Raw genomic sequence first — 13,284 nt, 5'->3', positions numbered from 1 at the left:
ATCAATATCAACACTGTTTTAAGAGTTATTCTCAACATGAGAACACTAAGCATAAAGAAGGGCCTGTCCGGGATTTGAACCCGGGACCTCCTGCACCCAAAGCGGGAATCATACCACTAGACCAACAGGCCACGTGGTTACATGAGATATCTGGAAAATATTCATCATATCACGAGTGTTTTAAGCCACAAAGGAAAAAGTTATTCATTCATGGTCAAGTCTCTCTATAATCTATAGATCTGTCCGTAAATCTCGCTCTTAAAGATGGAAAGACGGTAGTACAAAAAAAAAAAAAAGGTGGGAAAGACCAAACAAAAAGAAGAGAATTTCACACATTCGCTGTAAGAGAAAAGAATAAAAACATAATGGTGATCAACACTTGGTCTTCTTGTCTCCACACAGTACTTACGAAAATTACCATCCAGTGTCGTGCCAGGTGTCTGTGCTTTAACGGCTGGGACACACGCAGACGGCTCACGAGAGCAGTGGCCCAAATCGTACCTAAAGAGCAGAGTGAGGGGCAGCAACCTCACAGCGGTAGGAGACGGATGGTGGCGGTCGAGGACACATGACAATAGGTGAGTTAATGAGGTGGAACGATTCTGATTCCTTTTTGGCTCCGAAAGATGAGAAAGGCTAGAAGTTCTATGTATGTGAGGAGGTCTCCTTACTCGGGCGGATTACACCATTGTAAACGGAAATATCTGCTCTCAAGTGGATTCAGTAGTACACCTCACGAAATCTGTCCCCATATTACGGGGCAGCTTTTGTGATGTGCATTATCTGGGACTTTTTAAGAATGAGTGGAATTCATTGTTTCGGTCCAACATAATTTTGTTACGGGAGGGATGATTGTAGTGTTCTAAAGCTGAATAGCTGAAAATTACTGAGATTTAGAAAGAGCTATAGGTAGAAATAGCGTTCTTGCAGTGCTAAATTTAACCCTTTTACTGATTCCATTCTCCGGGAAGCTACGCTCAGTCAAATGCTTTAGAGATGTCGAGGGCCGGAATCCCCGAGTGAGGAGGATCTGAGGTGAGTCAAAGAAAAAGAAAATCACCAGCGGACCCTAGACCGTGAAAGCTCAATTCGCAATTGAAAGAAAGGAATGAGATTTTAATTGGTTAAAAAAGTGTGAATTGAGGAGGGTTCCCAAAAGTTTGGAGACAGCAGAATCGAAAACGATAAGACCATGTCTGGAAAGGTTAAAGGGCTTCGTTTTCTGTGGATTAGTTCTATAAAGGCCTGCTTCTAAGAGGAAAGAAATGCTTGGGTTTTCACACAGTGACGAAACAGGCAAACAAGAAACGGAGCTATAGCATAGGAACACACTCTCAAGTGCCTTACGTCTTGCCCACGTGTAGCTGGGAGAGTACTCCTACATGGAATGGATGGTTCGTGACGAAGGTTATCTTCTGAAGGACAATAGTGGTGTCCTGAGACCCAAATATATTTGTAGTAGAGACAAAATATCAAAGTAGTAGATACACCGCCACACACCGCTCCGCCTGGCAAAACAGGCAACAGTACAGAACCTCAGAAAGAACACCATGTCCTATGGATAGAATACACTACCGTGGAAATTATACAGAAAACTGCGTACTAGAAGTGGAGCTAAGTTTTCTGGTGAGGAGACTCAATCATGAAACTGATAAAAAGGGGTTGGTTTTGCTTAGTAATAAAGCAGATACATTCACACATCTATTATCATTCTTAAAACTGGTGTACGTAAAGATACTGAAGTATACTCGAACTACCTCGCGTAAGAAAGGTTTAGGAGAGGTTCTTGGGAGAATGACTGGATGTGTAATCATCCAGAGCAGAGTTAAAGAAAATTTAGGGACCGAAGTGGGAGGCTATGTCAGTCAGAAAGTTAGTTACAGTGAGTAGGCGAGACAAGAGGAGGAAAGATTTAACTACGGTAGTTATCGGCGATGCTCTGGGTTTGTGACCAAGTATAACTAGCAGAAGAACCGCTTTATCTTCGTCGTAATCAATACACGGTTGAATCAACCGGCTTGATTTCGCGGTAGTCAGTACGTTGCCATGTGGTCGTAATAACTCAAATTCCATTTCTTGTCGAGACAATGTGCATCCAAACATTTTGCCCAATCTGTGTTATTATATAGAATTTTGCGTCTTCGCATCCTTCTTCAGTAGAACTGATACTGGATATAATTTCCGAAAGTTATTAAAGCAGTAAGGAATTGCAAAATGCACCAGACCGCATATAATGTAAAACATACAAGGAATTAATGGATTTCGGATAACTTACCTTTATAGTTTTGAATCAACACCAACACTGTTTTGAAGAGGTGCCCAACATGCTGACGCTAAATATAAGGAAGGACCTGTCCGGGATTTGAACCCGGGACCTCCTGCACCCAAAGCGGGAATCATACCACTAGACCAACAGGCCACATGGTTTACTGGATTAGATATCTGGCAAAATATCTATTATATGTTAAAATCAGAGAGGAAAGAATAAAAACTAATCATTAATTCGTGGTCTACTTCGTCAGCATCTATGTGATAAGAAAACACTGATAAGGGGGTTGAATAAGATTTAAGATAGAGAACAAGGAAACGAAATTCAACAGAAGGAACAAAAGTCACCGTGAGACCTAAGAGAAAGAACTAGACGGTTTTCGATTCTGAAAGGAACGACAAGGGGAAGAGAGGACCCAGTTACAGACACTGTAAATATACAGTGGTTAAGGTATCCAGCAGAATGAACAAAGGAATCGGAATTCAAAAGATAGAGGATGGGGTGGAGGACCCAACAAAAAACAGCAAAGAGGCAGTGACCCAAGAGACAAAACAATGGTTAAGGATTTCAGGCGAGAAATCAAAGGATTTAGTAAACTTCAAGGAATTGAACTAACGGTATTCATCCTCCAGCGATTTCGCATGATTAGCAGAGAAGGACGAATACTGTGAAGTGATGCATATGTTCTCTTTATGGCGGCCGATATGGCATGGGCAATAGTATGCCCTATTCTCGGCTATCTCGGATGGAGGGAAAAATGAAATGCACGAGACGAGAAAATGAAGAGATTTACTACAGCTAAGCTGTCTGAAACCTGACAATTAAAGGATGGAAGATCGTAGAGAATGGTCTAGACAAAGAAAGGAAGAGAATGCCACAGCTTCGTTGAATGAGTGAAGAAGGCAATATATCCATCAATCCTTTAGTGGCTGGCCCCCACACAGAAGAAATGGGAAGCTGTAGCCAACTGCGTATCAGAAACCCATGCCTTAATAACAGGCATGCATACACAAAGACAGCTCATGAAAGTCGTGGCCTGAATGATAACAACAGAACAGAGAAAGGGCAGCAACATGACGACGGCTGGGAAGGGATGGTCGAAGGGAGGTTGCTATAGGAGGATCAGTGAGGCAGAACATACTGAATCCTCTCTGGCTGAGAGAGATGTGAACATCCTTCTCCTCAGGTATGCGAGCTGGTACTAATCAGATTCCCGTCAATATGGAACATCTCTTCACAAGAAGGAAAATTACGACAACTATGCAACAGCCCCACATATTGAGGAGCAGATTTTGTGATGAATATTTTCTCTTTTTTTTTGGTAATTTTAAGATGGAATAGAGGAGATGGGTATGCCCACCATATCTATGTATGGTTTTGCAGTGGTGAACTGTACTGTTTTATATAGAATTTGTGGAGATTAGTGAGACTTAAATAGAGCTCTAATCAAAATTACTTGATTGCACAATGATAATTCAATTTACTTGTTTCCAACTCTAATATGCTGCGCAAGTTCACCAAGAAAGGAGACGGGTTCAGTGCTAGAAAGAGAAAGAAGAAATTACGAAAAAGGACGATGAAATAGTAAGCGTGAAATGACTGGCGTAAGAGTAAACATGGCTCGGTGTCAAGAAATCAAAAACAGATATACATAGAGAGAGTAAAGAGTACGGGATAAGGTGGATGCCCGTTGTTATGATGATAGGGAGAAATTGCACCATAAACGACTACCGAAATTGAACCGACTAGAGAACAGACAGAAGCAGAGAATTCAGAGAGAAATCATAGAAATTAAAGAATTACGCCACTCCCCGTCAGATGCTTCAAAGATGTCGAGGGGCCACGACAAAATCCAAGAGAGAGGAAGACCTGAAGTGAATCACAAGGAAAGATCACATGGGGCCTTTCACCACGAAAGTCGTATTGATGATCTGAAAGAAAGAAATGAGATTATAAGTTCAGAGAAAGTGAGAGTCAAGGAAAGTTTCAAAGACTTTGGACACGGCAGAACTGAGAGCAGTGGGGTGACAGTTCAAAGTGATAGAATTGTCTCGATTTTCAGGTGTGGGTTACACTTCGGTGTGCTTTCAAGTGTAATGGAAAACTTTAGTTTTGGGTAGAGACCAAATAGAGAAGAAAAAGTCGGAGCTATCTTAAAGGCACACGAGACGAGGATACGAGAAGATATCCTATGTCGACCATACGCCTTGTCCAAGTGTATCTGGGAGAGTATATGGTAACAGGTAACGGGTGATCTGATGGTCCCTGACGAGGTTCTTTCCTGCAAGACAGTATATAGTAACGTTATGAAGTTCTCATCGTATTGTTGGTAGAAGCGAGAATATAAAGGAGAAGGTACTTCACCAACCACTCCCTCCGGCACAATATCGGGCAGGAAAAAAGTTGAGGAGGAACATTATATATCACAAAGAGAAAATATTCTGTGATGGAAATTTTGCAGGAAAGTCTTAAAGGAAAAAGGTTCGCGACTCTGAATGCTTAGAGGATCTCCGGGGAAAAGAGACGGAAATCTGGAATGAATAAAAAGGGAAGATTTTATGGAACGTAAAAGCAATTGCAAATGTTTGTCTTACCTCCTTGAAACAGGCATATTCATCATTGATATACATCATTAAGGAATAATCGGTAAGCGTTAAGAAAGGCAGCTATAGAAAAGGGTATAGATTTAGGTATGAGAGGAGGATCAGATATGGGATTAACTAAAGGAAACTTCAAGGAAAATGAATCGCCGAAAAGCGTGGATTAGAAAAGTTAATTATAAATCGATCTGGTCAGAAAAGAGGAAGACACCTTGAATTACGGAATATAAAGCTGATGATTATGGTTTGGCATCACATCGAGACTCATGGAAGATATACTCTATACTTAACTTATATACGGATGTGTTAGAGGGCGTGATCCTACAACCTTGCGCTGTTGATGTAAAACCCGGTTTCGATTCCTGGTAACAGTAAAGTTCACCCATATGTACCGGCCAAGATGCGCTATTATATACAAATTTGCGACTTTACGTTCTTTTTGACTGGAATTGATATCATTTATAGTTTGTGAAGGACATAATACAGTAATGCAGTGAGAACTACATCATACATGCAATGAACACTAATGGTGTAAACCATACAAGATATAAATGGATTTAAGGAAAACTGCTTTTCAAATGGGAATATTTTGTTTGAATTCGTCAACATACATACTGATTACGTGGCAATGTATATTAAGCTACTCCAAGTTATGTTAGATCGAGTATTTCTAATTCTACTGCTTCTTACTAGGTAAGATAAAACAGAATCAGTTCATTCTCAGTGTGGTAACGTTGCCACAACCGTAATGAAATATTAACCACAAAACTATGAGCCTACTAGTCGGTGATCAACGAGCACTGTAACTATTACGTGTTCTTAATGTGACACTGGCGTAAGTCAGCACTGGGGAAGGTCGTAGAACTCATCAGTCAGGTACCAAATTGATGATACGTCTTTTGATGTTCACATCAGAATGTAAGAGCGGCTCAGATTCTGACGCTAAATATTTACCTTCACATCTGAGTCAAGAGTTAGTGGAAATGTTTGCCAGGCTGCTCCAACGCACTCACGATGGCGCTGCCCGGCACTCCTGAATCAATAACCCAACACTGTTTTAAAAACGGAAGGGCCTGTCCGGGATTTGAACCCGGGACCTCCTGCACCCAAAGCGGGAATCATACCACTAGACCAACAGGCCGTGTGGATATACGAGTAAATTGAAGAATATTCATAATAAGTGTTTAAACAAAATTTCGTAATTCATGTTTTGATTGTTCTGAAATCTCCAGACAGGAAAGTGTTAGGAAAAAGAGAAAAGAAACGAAACAGATGAATGGAGGCGAGAAGGATATGATCAAACATACAGAAGAAACGAAGGCAGATTAAGACACCTCCCCTAAAGTTTAAAAGGACGAATATGAGTTGGATTCCAAGAACCAGAACGAAAATATAAGTGACTAGAATAAAGATGAGAGAGGTAGGGGAGGTAGGATATTCAAAAGAATGATCACTGGAAAATTGGTTCAGAGGAAAGAGGAAGGGACGGGGAACCCACAGATTCAACAAGGAAATAGGTAATCCAGGAAACAAGACACGGGAGTCAGGATGTTGAAGTAAAACGAAGGCGAGAACTCTAGAAATGGAAATGGTCCAGAAAAAGGAACTGGAGGCTTGTAGTACAGGATCCACCACTAACCTGGTTGGTATTGCTGAGCAGAGAGGGTCAACATCCCTAAAGCGGTGTCTATCTACTTTTTTCTACAGTAACCGAAATGGTACGGGAGGAAAAAAAGCCTATTTTTGGTCATCTTGGATGATGGGAAAGATGAGAGTAAAGGTGCATTTGTACTTCCCTAAATGTTTGTAATACAATCTTTTGTTGCTGAGATTCCAGTGAACGGCAAAGACAAAAGTAGGAAGATAATTCCACAACTTTTTTGTACGAGGAGAGAAAGAGGAGTCAAAACCGTGTGGCTGGTGAGCGACGGGGCGATAACTGGACGGGATAAAACGGTGTCGTCTCTTAAGAGATCGGTTGCACCAAGGTATACTCCTAAATGGAGAAGAAAGTTTGGGTGTCGGGAGACGAATGAAAAAGAGATCATGGCTAGATCAGAGGCACATATCCTCAAGACACGAGGAGATATCCCATGCTTTCGTCACGTGTGAAAATATATGGGGATATATGGGAAGGAGAGAAAAGAGGAGACTTGGCAGTTTACGTAGAGGTTATCTGCTAAACGACCTTATTCAGAAGAATCTTCAATGCCTTATCTTCTGTGTGGTAGGGACGCGAAAATATAGATGAAGTCTGATCACTATCCAACTTTACCTCTGGCACAACATCGAGCAGGTAGAAAGCAATGTCTACCATGGTAAAGAGTATACTGCATTAGAAATTTTGCAGGAAAGTGACTGGGAATTTTGTCAATACTGTCTTGAAAAAGATGTACAATATGAAGACGCTGAATATTCAAAGTGGGAATCATATCCTCCAGGCCAACAGACAAAATGGATCGGTGAGCTTTTAGGAACTTTTTATGATCCTATAAGTGTTTAAAGTTTGGAAAAAAGTAGTTTCCAGTTCGTGGTCAATACTGTCCGTAATCTACAGCCTGTAAGATTTATAGAAAGATAGAATATAAAAATGAATAGGAGTTAGGGTATGATGAATCTTAGCGAACATGGGAAAGGGAGTCCAACAGCGGAAACAAAAGACAGATTGTTACCCAAGAGAACAAGGTGGGGGGGGGGGACGAGTACCTCATATAAAGATCATGGTTGGGCGAAAGGACAGGCAATCCATCAAAGTAAACAAAGGAGACAGGATTCAAAAGGGACTAAGGTACCTTTTATTCTGTCCTAATTTGGTACAAGAACGGGATTGGTTTGTTGCTTTATGTTGATGTCTGTAGTGTGGGGAGTGAGTGCGTTATATGTGATACCCAGAATAGTTGGTGCTTTGCTGAATGGGAGTGGGTTTTCCATTCCAAGTGACGGGAAAGTGCAGATTTGATTCGTGTCTGCTTGGAGTTATAGAGATGATTCAAGTCTTTTGTAGCGATGCAAACCTACTGTTCTGGGTGAGCCGTTGTTCCGATTATGCGATGTAGCGCTGCATGTTTGCTGTTCTTACCTAGACGTCAGGGTATTGTGTTGTGATTGTGAAGTCGTTTGCTTATGATTCAAAGACCTTCATATTGTGGCTTGCAGAAGGTGTTGAGTGGGAGGGGAAGGGGGTCATTTAAGAAGAGATTGACGAGGGTTGGAGAAAGAACTGCTCCTTGGGCAACCATGCAGTAAAACTTAAGTGTTTTAGAGGTGATGCCATTGTGAGAGACTTTAATTAGTATGACAGACGGCTATGAAGTGGGCGAGCCACTTTTTGTCAATGCCAGAACTGGTGGCTTTGGGTCTTGCGGTTTACTCTACTGCAGAAGAAGTGCCCCAGTGGAGGCCAACTCCTCGGGTGAAAAAAGGCAAAAAGGAAAAGAAAGTGGATACTAATCAGGGATAATTTGGTGAAGGCATAGTTTTCATCCTGCTCCACTTTTCTTACGCCCGTGTGGGGGTGTAGCTCAGTGGTAGAGCATTCGACTGCAGATCGAGAGGTCCCCGGTTCAATCCCGGGCGCCCCCTCTTTTAAGATTTTTTCTTTTGTATGCTCTAGATACTCTAGCGACTACATTTACACAGAATAACGATAGCGTATTAAAAGAGTGACATATATCAATCTCTTACGCTAGATTATGGCTACGACGCCCGAAAGGGCAACCTGATAACTTCCATTTCGACGAAATCGCTCACGTCTGACAAATCTGCTCCACATTTTGATATGATATATTCAACATGAATCATGAAAGTAAAGCAGTTGATTTCATCTATATACATTTTCATAAAACAACATTGAAGTTACGAGAGGAAGTCAAGTCACACGGTGAAGATGAGGTTGTACTAAGATGATCAGGGTATTAGTTGACTGGCCAAGAGCGGTGATTAATGATCAGAATTCAAAGTGATTAGACCTTACAAGTCGTGTACCAAAGAAATCACTCTTGTGACAGCTTCATTATCACATCGCTGGGAAATTCGCTGCAGCCTCAGATTGACATAGACAAACTAATAGACTGTGTTCACCGGTGGTGAATAAATTTTGATATCTGTACGGGCTAAGTTTTGGGTAACGTTATCAAAAACGAAAAAGCAAGTAATAATGTGAATTGCGTTGGACTACAAAAGATAACCAAGGAAAAGGACATGGTTGTAATAATCACTCGTACCCTGAAGCCAAGCAAGCAAAGTTCTCGGATTCATAAGCAAAGCTTTCACATTTATGTCTGGGGATATTATCCTTACTCTTCACAATTCACTGGTGCTCAGGTTTCGTTAACCTTACTTGATCAAAAAACATAGACAGATGAAAAAGAGTACAACAGCGAGCTAACAAGATGATTCTCGGCCTGAAAAACAAATCCTACGACAGCAGATTAAACGACGTAATACTACTTAGCTTAGAAAAGAGAAGGCTAAGAGGTGATCCAATACAAGTCCTCAAAATTTATTAGAGATGTCTATCAAGTCACCTAAGACTTGATACGTGTGATTTCACTCCCATGAATGGATACAAACTCGTGGGCAAAAGTTTTACCTCAAATGAGATGAGGTTCTATGTCTTCGAAAGCATTGTTAACATATGGAACGAATTGCCCATCAAAGTGGTGGAAAGCAGAACTATAGATACGTTTAAGAAGGCATTTGATTAAATATTTCGCTTCAAGTCCACGACTTACATTACTTGCGCCTCCGTAAGTTACATTGACAAATTGCAGATTATTTATTCTCTTTGGAATACCTGTATACATTTTAACTTTTACCACACTAATCTGCTAGTTTTTGATATCTTCATCTGTCACAAACACCCTCGAAAGGATTCAGTGGTCTGATGCAGTTTGAATTCTTTTGTATCCCTCTAATCCCTCAGTTAGGATGGGGAGACTGGATCTCTCGCTCGGAATTCCGATCCTTTGATCCTTTTTGCTGGACCTTCCCTGCAACCTTTTTCAAGATCTGTTATTTCTCTGTTGTTGTCGTTATCCTGTTAGACCTCCGTCCAAGTTTTTTTTTTTCCCCTGCTAGATTCTGTTCTTTCTATTCAACCTTTTCCTGTTCTGATATTTAATTCTGTTGGTCCTATTACTCCATTACTCTCTCAACTGGACAAACTACCACCCACACCATTAATTCTGTACGTCCTCCTACCTCTCATTCATCCTGCTCGACATATTCCCATACTGATAATTTGTATTTTGGTGCTCTCTTTGTCTGGATATACTCCTATCCCGACCCTTCAGTCTGTCAGATTTGTTACCCCTTGCTCTTGCTCTTTGACATACTCTCGACTCGACCCTCAATTCTGTTGTAACTGATACTTTTTGTTATCAGTGTTGACATCTAGTCCCACGCTGACCCTTTGATCCCTCGCTCCTACTGTTGAACATACTCTTAACATATGCTCTGATCCTGTTACACTCTTTGCACCTAGCTCTTTTTTTCCTCGTGCTTACTAATATCCAGACTCCATTCTATAAGAATTGTTAGCCTTTTCTTTTTCTTTTCTTACTGGTTCTTCTCTTATACATATCCTCTTTTGGGAATCTTTTCTGGCTTCGTTTTATGTCTGTTAAACCAAGTGAAGTTCTTTTTGTCTAACCATTGGTCTCCCTTCTTTCATTCTCCTGGACCTTTACACCATCGCATCGTTATGGACATCTAACTTCAACTTTGTATTAGCTCTCGAAGAATTTCCTCGCCCCCTTCTTCTTTATGTTTATTTCCTTCATCCATAGCTTTTCTTTATAGAGTGGGAGTCCCCAGTAGTTTTGGACAAACTCAACTCCTTATTCTTTTCACTCTCCATATTCTCTATGTTAAAAGTATCAACCACCTGCGTTTTGAGGACCTTTCATAACAACATTGACCGTTTTAAGACGAGTTACTCCTTATTCCTTGCCGAACACATGCTTTTCATCCCTTGCATTAGACTACCCTTTATTCATTCTTCCTGTGGATCACCTAATCATTTTCTAAGTACAAGATAACCCTCCACAATCCTTACTTTTTCTTCTTCTTGTTGGACAGGGACCACGAAATGTCAGTTGCGTTTTCCTCCCCGAATACACCACCTTGTTGCGTCTTTGTCTCTCTGTTTGACATCACCACTTACTCTGCCTATTGGAACTTTAGACTTACTGTTCCTTTGCTTGAGATTCTTCCCTTCTTGCGTTGATTCACTTCATCTGATTCGCCACTGATTCCGGACTCCCACTCGCTCCACCTGATTCCATGTTCCTTCGACAGGAGTTTTTTCTCTTTACTCCTCGTTCTTCCTGTTGCATCCTACTGTCGACCCCCTTGTTACTTCTCCAGTAGCAAGTGAAGGAAATTGGGGTGAATCTACCACCTTCCCAACGTACACATGTATTTGCATATTTCGGAGTACTTACAAATGTCTTGGTTAAGGGTCCACGATTCCGATATCGAAGGACTGCGTCTGGCATCAAGTTGGAAGATGGAATGTTAATGACGCCAACCATCTCTTCAGTCATACCCAGTGAGACAGGGAAATTACCGACCTGCCACGCGGTTTTCAGAATGAAAAACGTGATGGACTGAATCAACTCTGGCTTCAAGATATGTCCAAGGAAGACCCTCCACCCCCCCTGCTCTTCATTCTCTTCCACTTCCATTCGTTTTCTTCTCCCTCTTCCTCCACTTCTCACTTCCCTATTTCGTCACCTTGTTTCCTCCTACTTTTTCACTTCCTCATTCCCCTGTTCCTGCCACTCCTTTCCAGATCAATATCATCTTCATCTTTCGTTTCCCTCTTGCTTCTTGTCATCTTCCCCTTCCGACTTGTTCTATTCCACTTTTCCCTCTTTTACTCCTTCCTTCCTTTACATTACCACCTTTCATTTCATTCTTCCCTCTCATCTCTCCCTCCATCTTTACTGCGGTTATCTTTCGTCCTCGTCATCATAATCTTCATCCTCTCTACCTTTTCCTCCTTCCTCCAGAAATCGAGTTAATGGTTACGTAAAATAGCTTTCCCTCTCAGATCAGAAACCCATTGCGTAAAGTCTTAATCATATGGATGAAAAAGTGTCTAATTCATTGAGCTATAGAAAGTAAACATTAAAGTACAAAATAAATGACTGCAGGTATGAATGCCATTACCTACACATAAACACCACTAAAGTAGTAGGCACGATTATATGCGTTTTTATGCTGAAGGTTCCAGCCACAGACAAAAGTCTACATCAAGGCCGGGTCTTAATTGAAATGTAGAGAGAATTTTGAAAAGGAAAAAAAAAGGCAAAGGAAAGTATCAACGAATCTATGAGAAAGTGAAAAACCCGTCTTTTGAAATGTGCCCTTTAATTAACAGTTATTGGGAAAGACATGAGAAGGTAAGGAGTTTCAAAGCTTCGACATGCAGAGAAATAAGCAGGTATCGAAACGGCCCACCCTTGAGTTCCTGATGGCCACACAGTAATCATGTGACGCAGCAGCTTGACGAGTATTGCGTGATCTAGTTAGTGGTGTAAGCACACAAGGAACTAGCTCTCGGGAGCAAAAACCAAAGTAATACTTATAGAAGAGGGAATGTGAACCAACATTGTGGCGTAGGACAAGGGGGTCAAGTTTATAAGTTATCCTGGGATAGTTTATAAGGCTGACTGTTTCCGACTCAGCTCTGTCAAATAAGGATGCAGAGCTAGAACCACCCCAAATGTGAGAGCAGTACTCCATACAAGGACGGATCAATCGCTTGTATAAACGGTGCACCTGTTCAGAAAAGAAGTTTCGACATTTAAACAGGCCACCCGCAGACTTAGTTTTTCCTGTAATGTGCAGTTTCCTAGAAAGAGTTAATGTTACGGTAACACCAAGGATGCTCATTTAGTCAAGATGAGGAATTACAGAACCGTCAAAGGAGAGGAGTTTTCGATAGAGAAATGGGTAGAAACTGGGTCTTGGAGGCATTAAACTTAACAAGATTTTGTGTACCCCACTGAACTATCCTATCCAAGACTGAGTTTACTTAGGAAGCTGTGACAAGACAAGAAACAGATCGAGTGAGAGAGGAGGGAGAAAAACTGAAGGATGTGGGTGAATGCAGTGGTGAGTCGTCAGCATATGAGTGCACTGAAATTTTTTGTGAAGGAGAGGAGCAGTACCTTGAGGATCCCCGCTTTTGATGGAGAAAAGGGGGAGGCTGATCCATCACCAACCACAGAAATAGATCGGCCAGAGAGAAAGCTACATATAAAGGAGCAAAGTGAGGGAGGAAAGCCAAAAGAGGGGGAACTTAGAGATGAGACCCCGATGCCACACGCTGTGAAAAGCCTGAAATATGTCAAGGGAAACTACAGAAAGTTCCGCAAAATCTTTCAGGGGTGATGACCAGATATT

General features: G+C 41.4%; 4 non-coding genes across 4 annotated transcripts; 1 reads left to right on the top strand and 3 right to left on the bottom strand.

Moving 5' to 3' along the window:
- Positions 1-59: 59 nt before the first annotated feature.
- TRNAP-UGG (transfer RNA proline (anticodon UGG)) lies at positions 60-131 on the bottom strand. Its single transcript has one exon. It is a non-coding gene; the product is annotated as a tRNA-Pro (tRNA).
- Positions 132-2,347: 2,216 nt separating this feature from the next.
- On the bottom strand, positions 2,348-2,419 carry TRNAP-UGG (transfer RNA proline (anticodon UGG)). The gene has a single exon. It is a non-coding gene; the product is annotated as a tRNA-Pro (tRNA).
- Positions 2,420-5,938: 3,519 nt separating this feature from the next.
- TRNAP-UGG (transfer RNA proline (anticodon UGG)) lies at positions 5,939-6,010 on the bottom strand. Its single transcript has one exon. It is a non-coding gene; the product is annotated as a tRNA-Pro (tRNA).
- A 2,369-nt stretch (positions 6,011-8,379) lies between these two features.
- Positions 8,380-8,451, top strand: TRNAC-GCA (transfer RNA cysteine (anticodon GCA)). The gene has a single exon. It is a non-coding gene; the product is annotated as a tRNA-Cys (tRNA).
- The last annotated feature ends 4,833 nt before the right edge of the window (positions 8,452-13,284 follow it).

The sequence above is a fragment of the Panulirus ornatus genome, chromosome 8 (assembly GCF_036320965.1).
Source record: "Panulirus ornatus isolate Po-2019 chromosome 8, ASM3632096v1, whole genome shotgun sequence".
NCBI classification, from domain to species: domain Eukaryota; kingdom Metazoa; phylum Arthropoda; class Malacostraca; order Decapoda; family Palinuridae; genus Panulirus; species Panulirus ornatus.
Note: the sequence above shows the minus strand (reverse complement) of the source record. Positions and strands in the feature narration are given on the sequence as shown.